This window comes from Culicoides brevitarsis, chromosome 1 (assembly GCF_036172545.1).
Source record: "Culicoides brevitarsis isolate CSIRO-B50_1 chromosome 1, AGI_CSIRO_Cbre_v1, whole genome shotgun sequence".
In the NCBI taxonomy this organism is placed as follows: Eukaryota; Metazoa; Arthropoda; class Insecta; order Diptera; family Ceratopogonidae; genus Culicoides; species Culicoides brevitarsis.
In genome coordinates, this window is record NC_087085.1 from 17,917,109 (window position 1) to 17,928,944 (window position 11,836).

General features: G+C 25.3%; 1 non-coding gene across 1 annotated transcript; it reads right to left on the minus strand.

Moving 5' to 3' along the window:
• Positions 1-10,883: 10,883 nt before the first annotated feature.
• Positions 10,884-11,048, minus strand: LOC134828255 (U1 spliceosomal RNA). The gene has a single exon (XR_010161885.1). It is a non-coding gene; the product is annotated as a U1 spliceosomal RNA (small nuclear RNA).
• Between the last annotated feature and the right edge of the window lie 788 nt (positions 11,049-11,836).

The window sequence follows — 11,836 nt, forward strand, 5'->3', positions numbered from 1 at the left end:
AAGGAATAAACAAGAGCCTTGTGGTAACAAAGTCAAAAAAATTGCCAAGTAAATAAAGTTACAAAATTTTTGACAACAAAAACTTGAATATAAAGGATTTATTTCAGAATAATTATTAATACTGACGTAGACTGAAATAAATCCTTTATATTTAAGTTTTTGTTCTCAAAAATTTTGTAACTTTATTTACTTGGCAATTTTTCCGACTTTGTTACCACAAGGCTCTTGTTTATTCCTTTTTAGTTCGCTTTTTTTTGCTATTTTTTATTTCCTTTTTTACTATTTTTTTAACTTGACGAATATAAATGATCTATTTTTGAAGTTGAAAACTTCTTGTATAACATTTTTTTAATATATTTTTTTTGGTATCTAACCCTGGTGAAATCGTAGAATTTGTTATACAGCAACCTCCTTATTCGTTAAATAGTAACTTTATGAGTTTCGTTATCTGGGAAGTATTTGGTATAAATAATTTTCTTAAAAATTCCGAAAAACCGTAATATATTTTAAGAATACCTATACTATACATAAATTAATGATTAACATACATATCAAAATATTATTTGGTTAACCTTTCAAAAGGGTGCAAATGTAAATTCAATGCATTAATAAAGTACTTACCATTTTTATCAGTTAATTTTTTTTTAGAAAAACTAAATATTTGCATAGCATTATTTTTTTCACTTACAAAATTCTCCTTTAATTAGCTTTAAAAGTCGTTTAAAAGCCAAGTATCGTGCAACAGTAACTGACACAAATTAAATTCAGTTCAACGGTACAATTTGTAGTCATCATGAATTTCCTGACATTTTTAACAATTTTACTTTGTTTGGTACATTCTATTTGGCCGCAACATTGTAACTACAACCAACAAATTGAAGAAGGACAAACTTACTACATTTACAATCCAAATTATCCCAATTCCTATGAAGGTGCAAACAACTGTTCGTGGATCGTCAATCCACCTTCCGGACAAAACTTGCTTTTGAATTGCAACATAGATATTCCAGCATCGCAAAATTGTGTCGATGATCGAATTCAAATTTCACAAAGAAGTGGTTCTGATATGTTCGATTATCGTACTTATTGTGGCCGAGGACAATTTAACTACACTTCAAATGAAAGTAACGAGGTCGTATTGAATTTTATGTCGCCTGCATCGACCCGAGGAGGAAGATTTTTGTGTGAAGTTGAAGCAACATGTTAAATTTCTTCTTATTGACGCAACACGAAAAATGACGTATTGACAAAAATTAAAAAAAAAAACCAAAAATAAAGAAATTACCGCTAAATTGACATTCACTTGCTGCAACCTTGTCCAAAAAGTAGAAATTCCCGTTGTTGAAACAAATTTTCACCGCTGAAAAAAAAAATATTGAATACAAAGAAATATGGCCATGATTCATGCCGAAACTGTCAAAAGGTGCAATACTCGTTAACCCTTCTAAAATTTTTTGTCATGCAAAGCAAGTGAACGAACTCAAGGTGTATTTTTTTTTGGAGCACCGACTTTTTCTCAAGCAATTAGTGTGACGAAAAATATTTAAATCTCAATTCAGCGCAAGAAACAGAACGAATTCGTGAAATGTCACAATAATCGTCGACACGCAAGTCCTTCAAAACGCGTGATTTGGAAAATAATTAGACTAAAAAATCTTCTTCTTCTTAAATATTTTAAATGAAGGTCTCGCTAGTTGCAAGAAAATATATTTTTGCTTTCGCACTCTTTAAAGTCGGTCATATTAGAGTTAAGCAGACTGATTTGTTTCACTCCATTAACTCTGGTGCATTTGAGACTTTGTGATAAAAATCACTAATAAAAAGTACAAAACCTAATTTACGACAGTAATTATGTGGCGTCGTCGTCGTTGTTCGCTTTTGCACAACTGTTGTCAGTCTCTACTTATCGCATTAAATCGTTAAAGCTCTTTTTGCTTGCGTTTTATCGCATGTTTTCCTCATTTTACTTTTGTTATTATTTTTGTTTTGTTGTCATGATGGAAAAATGACATAAATATTTACGCAGTGAGGTAGTTACCGGCAAATAATTGTGTCAACAAACGAAAATAACCCTAATTAATATGGTGTCATGATGTGACAAATAATGATGATGATGATCAACTTAATTGGAAGATTCCAAGTTGCTTTGAAAAAATCAATTTTTACCATGAAAATGAGGAGTTTTTTGCTGAATGACGCCTTTAATTAATTTATTAAAGAATTTTAAAATGTCCAAATTTCGATAAAATTTATTTAAATAAATTTTTTCTTTATTAATATAAAATAAAAATAAAAAAATATTTTTTTAGTTTTTATAAAATATATTTACCAATTTTTTTTTTAAATTAATTAAAATAAATTTTTATGAAATTTAATTATTTAAAAAAAATTGATACGAGATAAACTGAAATTAAATTAATTTAATGATTAATATTTTTTTTAATAAATAAATAATTAATTAATTTTTAAATTAAATTAATTTATTTATTTAATTGAATTAATAAAATTAATAATTTAATTATATTTTGAAACTCTTCGTTCAAATTAAAAGTATTAATAGTCAATTTGGTGTTTTCTATTCATTTTCTAAAATTTATTTAAAATTAAAAAAAATTCGATTTTTTTATTAATAAAGATATTTTTTTTTTATTTTTCATGAAAACCAAATTAAAAATTTTTAATTAATTAACGGTAGGATTTTCTAATTTAATTTATTTATTGAAATATTTTTTTATTAAAATATATATTTTTATTTTTCATCAAATTATTATTTAATTAATTAACGGATTTTCTTTAAATTGCAAATTTACACAAAAACTAAAAAATTAAAAAAAAAATACGCTTTCACATCTCTCCGCATTGACAATGACTCCGCACATAATTCATTTCAATGTTTATTAAATTATTACATGAGTCGTGCAAAAATGTACGATAAGATTAAAATATTTTGTGTTTCATCACACATATAATCCACAATAACGCTAATAACATAACAATAACGAAAATTATTACATATTTATGCGACAATGTGACATGACAAGTGATATTAATACCTACTGAATTTAAAAAAAAATGTTGCCGGTACTTTCATTGTTTATTAATGAAAAAAAATTTTTTTTTTTTTTGAAATTCGATCTCCTGCAAGTGAGTATTTTATTTTTATTTTTCAAGTAAAAATCAAGCACGTGTTTGCAAAAATCGGATATTAATAATGTTAAAACACTATATTAAGGTCAATTTACCAGCAATTTTTGGACATAAATAATGAGATGTCGTCAAATCAGAGAAAGGAGTTCCTGAGAAATTAATTTTTTTTTAATTCAACAATTTTTTATATACGTTTTTAAACAAATAATGCACGGTTTTTACCTTTCATTTCTCCAATATTTCGTAATTTTTACCGTTCTTTCTTTTTTTCATTCAGTTTTATCTCTCTATCATTGTGTTGTGTCTGCATCCAAACATAAAAAGCATAAAATGCAAAAAAAAAAATGGAAAGGAACCGATTTCAATTTGTAATGATCATGATTTAACGATGCTTACAAAAAAGGCGACAAGAAAGGTGAACTGGTTCGAAATTTTTGGCGGTGAAAAGGATAAAAAAAATGAATTTCAAAGTCAATGTCTAAAATGTGAGACACCGAAAAAAAATTAACGGTAAATATTTTTTAACATAAAAAATTGTAATTAATGAGTTTCCTTAATTTTTTGATACAAAGTTGTAAAAGCACAAAACTCGCATCAATTATTGCGCGATTAGCCTGTTTTAAAGCAACTTGCTTCTAGTAACCAACTAACCTGTTTTTTTTTTTGCCTGTCTTAGACACATTTTTCATGTGGCTCTTTTATAACAACAACAACAACAAAAAGCGATCGCCACACATATTTAATAAAAATACTACCATTATATAATTCGACGAATGTTATTATTATTAGTTTTTATATTATAGTATTATTATTACGCGGACCTCTCTCTATTTTTCTCTCTCTTGCTCTCGCACATTTCTTTCTTTTCTGTTGTCTAAAAGATTTTTGCTGAATGAAAATTATGCCAAAAACTGCACAGAAAAAACTACTTTTTCTCTCGAGTTTGAACGAGACGCGAGACAGTGCGGCGAACAGCAGGTTACGTTGCGAGAAATTGGTTATCGATGAAAAGGTATCGAATAAATTTTTTGTGTATGTTTTTTGTTCAGTGAAAGAATTAGATGTTTAGTATATGAAACATATAAATTTCAATCTTTTTCCCATATCTCCGAGTTTTGTGAAAAATTAATTAAATTTGGATAAAATTTGATAAAAAAATCTAAAATTTATGAAAAAAATAAAATTATATATGAAAATAATTTAAATTAATTTTTTTATATTTTTAATTTAATTTTGGATAGGTAAAATCTTTTTATTAAAAGAAATTGAAAATTTTAGATTTTTTTTATACAAAAATTTTATAGAATTAAAAATTAAAAAATGACTAGAACTTTATTTGAATAATTTTTTCGACTAAAAATTTAAAAAAAAAAATAACGAATAAAGCCTAAATTTTATTTTTTTTTTAATTTTTGATAACAAAAAACTCAATATTTTGAGAAGGTCACTTAAGTTTAGGTTTCCTAAATAAAAAAATAATTTTTGGTTTTTCAACAAAATTTTGGGAAAAATGATTAGGTTTTTTTAAAACTGTTGGAATTTGAAACAAAATTTTATTTTGTTGAAAAAGTTTGTTTTTTTTTAATTAACTGTTGGAAATTCCAACAGCAAAAATTTTGTTGAAACGATTGAAATTGTTGAAAAGGCAATTTTTTTTGAATTTTGGCTGGCACTTTTGAATCATTTATGACAATATTGGGTTGAATCCAGAAAAAATATAATTTTTAATTTTTAGGTTTTCATTTTTTAACAAAATTTTAGGAAAAATAATAGGTATTATTTTAAAATCTTAAAAAATGTAAATAAAGTTTTTTTTCTTAACTTTAAGCTTAAACTAAATTAATTTTTATTTTTAAAAAATTTCTGATTGCGAAACAATAATTTTTTACAATATGCGAGTGAAATGTGAAACAATTGGCCTGTTATCATGGTCTTTGATGTAGTTTTTTGCCCAGGGCCGGACTTCAATATATAAACTTTTGTCAAAAATTTTTATCAAAAATAAAAAAAATATTTTTTCTATAAAATTCAATAAAAAATATTTTATAAGAATCAAAAAAAAAAATCAATAAATTTTTTCCTCACTTTCCATCACTTTACCCAACATTAGCATAAATAAATAAAGAAATTATTGTTTTTCTGTAATAAAATATTTTACACAGCACTATCGGGCACTAAGTGAACAAACGAGCAAGCTGCATTTCTCTTGTTTTCTCATTTTGCTTTTTTTCTCTGCATACTCGAAAACATATGACACACAATCCAAATGCACGAAATAACATTAAAATGGCATTGTAACGATATCCATTTATATATTTTTATTTATAAGATAATCTATTTGTCTGCAAATTTTCATTATAATGATATTTTTATATGGATTTTAGACAAAAAAAAAAAGAAAAGAAATACTTCAGCAGCAGCAGCAGACGTATAAAGACAAGTCATTTGTTGCGATATGCAAATGAGCCAGAAAATACCTTTCAATCTAACTTGAAAAGCTGAAAACGAAACATTATGCAAATACTCGATTGACATGCCTCAGATGTAACGTTGCTACTGTTCAAATCAAATTGATTACTTGATTGCCTTACTTGCCACGATTGATTTTGAAAATGATGCGATTTCATGCATTATTTTGTTCATATTTGTTAAGAAATTTTTTTTATTGTTTTTATTAGTTTATTATTTTTTTATGTTTACATCTGAAAAAACAACAGAAGCATGAAATCTTGCAAAAAAGCAATAAAAATGTTCAAAATGCAAATAAAACGAGAAAAACAATGAAATTTAACAAGATAAATAAATAAAACCAAAGATTTTTTCTCTTAATGAATTTAATTGATGCAGAACTATGTTGCAGATTAGTAAAGTACTCGAACAATTCATGATGAAATTCAGCAAATGTTGCGTGTCGCTTTGAACTGAATCTAAGTTTAACCTACAAAAAAAATCATTTGAAGCCCTTGTTTGTGCAAATAATTAAAAAATAAATTAAATGCACGCAAAACTCGACGATGGATAAGATGATGTGATAAGAGGTAATTCCCTCGACGACGACGAAAGGTAACGATCGCCAGAGAAATTTATCTTTATTTTTATTTCTTTGTCGTTACAAGCTTGGGTGGAGCTGGTGCCTTTCATTCATTAAAAGCTGCACAATAATTGGCATTTTTGTCGTTTAACTCCATTTAATGCGATAAATTTTAAAGCAGGCGAAGAAAAATATTAATTTTAAGTCTCATTATTTACTTTGTAATGGGTCCGCATTAAAATACCACAACATGCATGGAATTCTAAAGCAAAAAGTGGATGGCATGCCAGTCGTAAAAAAATCATTTTAATGATGGGTTATGAAAAAAAAAAGTAATTTGCATGAAATTTTGGCTAATTTTTTGGTAATTATGATTCAATACGGTGCGCCGTGTAATGAAAGGTGTTAACTAAAAACGCATTTGTGTTTATAGAAAGACATGTTGATGAGGTTGTTGTCTTTTTTTCGAGCTATTATGAAGTCGCGTAAAATTATTTTCATATTTATTAAATAATTAGCGGTACCCGTAAACTTCGTTTCACCCGTCAAAAAAAAATTTTTTTTATATTTTAAAATTTAAAAAAATAATTAAAATTGATTTAATTAAATTAATTAAAATTAAATTAAATTAATTAATTTAAATTTAAATTTAAAAAAAAAATATTCGAATAAAATAAAATAAAAAAAAATCGTTTAATTAAATTAATTTAAATAAAATTAAATTTTTAATTTAAAAATTTAAAAAAAAAAATTAATAAAATAAATAAATTAAAAAAAAAATAAATAAAAATAAAAATAAAATAAAATAAAATAAAATAAAATAAAATAAAATAAAATAAAATAAAATAAAATAAAATAAAATAAAATAAAATAAAATAAAATAAAATAAAATAAAATAAAATAAAATAAAATAAAATAAAATAAAATAAAATAAAATAAAATAAAATAAAATAAAATAAAATAAAATAAAATAAAATAAAATAAAATAAAATAAAATAAAATAAAATAAAATAAAAAATAAAATAAAATAAAATAAAATAAAATAAAATAAAATAAAATTAAATAAAATAAAATAAAATAAAATAACATAAAATAAAATAAAATAAAATAAAAATAAAAAAAATAAAATAAAATAAAATAAAAATAAAAATAAAATAAAATAAAATAAAATAAAATAAAAAAATAAATAAAAAAAAATAAATAAAATAAAATAAAAAAAATAAATAAAAATTTAAAAAATTAGATTAAATAATTTTCTTAGTTTTCCACAAAGTTTTCCTAATTTTTTGAATTTTTATGTTCTAAAACCTTCTTTCAGCTAAACCAGACACTTTAAAGAAAAATTCAAGAAGATTCATAAAGCAGATTTTGAGCCATTCCGTTACAAAATAATTCTTCTTCCAACTAAATATATTAATTTTTCCTGTTCGCAGTTCATCCGCTATGCAAAAATGCACGAAAAGCCAAATAAAATACGAAAACATCCTTCTGCCGTCGAACTTTTTGTACTTTAACCCCTTTAATAGCTTGATTGTTGTTTAACTGATGGTACTTTTGCACGAAGGTGAATGTGTGACGCCAAGATGAGAAGCAAAAGAAGACGCGACGCATGCAAAAGTTTCTTTGCAACGAAAAAAAAATGTTTGCAACAGTCGTGATGTTTGCCTTAAAGCATATATAATTGTATTAAATAATCACAAATATAAAATGGACAGACCTGTTGTGTTTTTTTTCAAACAATAGACAAAAACGACGAAAAAGAATATGCGCTGCTGTTGCTATCTTCGTAATGACTGCATTTGAATATATTTTAAATTTTTTCGCGATCGTAACTCATTTTTTTTTTGCTGATGTTAAATTTCGATTTGTGGTGTCTTCGTCGTCGCACAATATGTGTCACTAAAAAGTCATCGAAATCGTGAAAAGAATAATTTTGAAATCAAAAGAAAGAATCGCAAAGTGATTATTGGCTGACATGGGTGTCAGTTTTTTTGTTTCTTCTCTTTGCGAAAAGGAAAGTCACGCCATTGTTGGCAGAAAAAAAGGTGGAAAGGTGTCGTAACGATAAATAAATGCTGAGAGACAGCTAAGAAATCACGACGTTATGAGGACGATAAGAATCTTCGTTTTCTTTGAATTTCGTTTCTTGAATGATTTATAAATGCAGCCAAAACGTGCACACGTGCAGCCATACAATTCGCATAAAATTCCGTATTGATTGGATGATATAATTTTATAGTTATTTTGTGTGACAAGCCGACTCATTACTTCAATGGAGCCGAAGATTTCTCTAGTCAAGTCTATAAAAAATTATTGCGCGATGATTTTTACCCAAAAATAATGCAAATTACGCTTTCTTTACATTTTTTTTACTGGAACGACATCCACGCAGTGTCATGCCAATGCCGCGATATCTTGCAATCACAGTCAGTGGCGGATTTACAAAGTTTCCTGGATTTCCAAAAGAATTTATTATTGAATAAAATAAAGTTGAAAAAAAAATAAATTAAAATTATTATCAAAAAAAAATTAAATTTCATTATTTAAAAAAAAAAATAAAAAAATATTTAAAAAAATTATTTAAAAAATTCTTGGTTTAAAAAATTTATGAATTAGGTATTTCAAGAAAAATAATTTCTTTTAATTTTTTTCTTAATTTATTTTTTATTTTTTTAAACTTTATTATTTATTATTAAATTAACTTTTAAATAAATATTTTAAAACAAATTTAAAAATATAAAATTAAAAAAAAAAACGAATCTTTTGAAGAGAGGGCCTAAATGCTAAATCCGCCACTGGAATTACACTCAATTACATGATCGACATTCGATGCACTATAAATTATTCTCCAGTTATTTATGATGAATAATTTGCAAGTTGCTTCACAAAAATATGGATTTTCTTCCACGGGATGTTTGTGTAATGACGTGTAATTATCATCTCGTTTTAAACTTTATTTTAATATTTTTTTATGAATTAAAATGAGAAAGGAATGTTTGATTGAAGTTATGTAAAAAAAACTCCTTGTGAACTTGCTTTCCATCAATTTTTATCATTGAAGACGATTTTCCTTATTTTTAGCGGTAGTTGTAAATTTTTATGCGTACAAGGGTATTTACATGAATAATAATTCATAATCGATTGGTGTAAAAATTAACCAAAATATGCATCAAAAAGATGTAAATGATAAGGAAAAAATGCAAATTAATTTTTTTTCTTCGATATTTTGTTAATAATTTCATGTTATCATTGATTTTTGACCAGATATTGATGGATTATAACCGACACACGCTTCTGAATGGAGGTGACCAGACAAACCGTTACTAATAAATTTGAATTATTTATAGACGATCATTAAAAATGCAAAGAGAGTTATATTAAGTTTTTGAGAGAGAAACTTAAACGTTCGCAAAAATCGGCTGTACAAACAACGTCTCATAGAAAACGAAAGTGATTTAAAGATCGTTGAACTCGTGGATATGAGTTTTGTTAAATTTGAAGCCCGATAATATGCAATCTGTATGATATTTTTAAAGTTAAAGCAAGTTTCGAAGTAAAGAGAAAAAAATTGTTTTTTTATATAAAATTAAAATTTTTAATGAATTTCACATATTTTAGATTATTTTTATTTTTTTTTAAATTATAAGTAAATTACCGTAATGTAGATAATTCTTATGGAAAAAAATCCGTTACAAATTCAAAAAATGCTAATAATTAATGGAACATCAATTTTGAAGTTAATAGAACAATATTTTTTCATTAATTTTTGGATTTTTTTAGCAAATTTTTAGATAAATTTATAATTATTTTTCAAAAAATCAAAAAATAAATTAATAAATATTCATTAAAATAATTTTTTCTTAAAGTTTTTGTTAAAAATATTGAAAAATTTCGAAATTTCGTTAAAAATTCAAAAGTTTTACGTAAAAATGTTAATAGAACGAATTTTAAAACCTATTTTCGTTAATAGAACAGATTATTTTTTTCCATAAGAATTATCTACATTACGGTAATTAAATTTTATTCAATATAATTATATTAAAATTTTTTATTGAATATAATAATTTTTTTTCTAAAAAATAAGCAAGAATAAATAAGAAAAATTCAAAATGTAGAATTCGATTTGATATAAAAATATGGCTCAATTAATTTTTTTGGTTCACTCAAATGATAAAACATTAAGGGATAAAAAAAATAGCAAAATAAACAAAAATAAAACGTTTCTGTTGAAGAAATAAATTTGTAAAAGAATATAATTAAAATTATACAAAAATAAACATATTTCTTCACAAGAAACGTTCTATTTAATTATTTTTGTTTATTTTACTGCATAAAGTGTTTAAAAAATATTCATATTTTTGGTATATTGGTGAATTTTCCTTTAAATTGAGCATTTTAGAACATAAACTGAAGAACAGATTTTTTTATTACCTGAAATACATTTTGAAATTTCAGGGATGTAAAGGATAAATCGAACATGGCTATAAAAATTTTGATCATATGTAAGATTTATTCTTTTAGGCCTTCAATTTTACCAAGTTATTTTGAATATTTTGAAATTTTATTTCGCTCTTACATATCTCTTCAATCCTTCAACGTGAAAGAAAAGCATTCATACATACGTTCCCCTCTACAAACGTACAACAAATGCTTTACATTCATCTCAGAAGAGAAAAGATTTTTTTATTTGGGTTTTAGTTTATGGTCGGGATAAGCGCGAACGCAAATCCCGGCTACCAAAAATTACGCACACCAGTTATCCACATTAGGGATAATGGCGAGAGTCAGCTAATCCGAAGTGCAATGGAAAAGCCTCATCCCGAGAGAGCTACCTTCATGATCATAGCAAACTCTTGTGCCAGGTAAGTATGCTTTTTCGTCGCCACAACGAACCTTATGAACATCTCGAGTCGTCGCGTGTTGACGAAATATTCGACATTTTTCCACACACTCCGATATACGTTTAAAAATAGTCACGTACAAAAATATCGATTTGTTTGTATTGTGTACGAGTGTATGTCATATAGCCAAATGGAACCCCTCAAATTCCATTTGAGAACCCTACAAATTATAATCACTACACTGCATATATTCGTGAGTATCTGTTTTGTGCCAAAAACGATTGAAAACGTTTTGTATCTGAAAATGATGCTTAGTCAATTTATACGAAAAATAGAACATTTAATGCTTAATAAATTTTTACCTGTTCATTGTTTAAATTTATACCTTTTTAATGTCTTCCTTAATTGAGGATTAGAACAAAGCCAATGAGCAAATAATTTTTTGCAAGCTATTCTCATTCAAATTAATCTAATCCGCAATAAAAATTATCATAATTCACACGTAAATGTCCACAAGTTATCACTCCATCAACTAAACCGACTTGATTTGCATTAATTTTTAATTTATAAGACCACCGGCACAACAACGGAACAACTTTTGCTGTGCACCACTGCGGCATGCATAGATAAAGCTGTGTAGAAAGAAAGTAAAATTATTTTTAATTCCACGACTGTTATTTACATATTTTAATGATACGGTTGGAAAACAAGATCAAGGTTAGTGGACGGAATAGGGAAGTCGTTTGAAAAGTAGTTGAAACACTTTTAGTGCAATTTGTACACAAAATGATGTAATTTTTTACGCACGCGTTGTAAT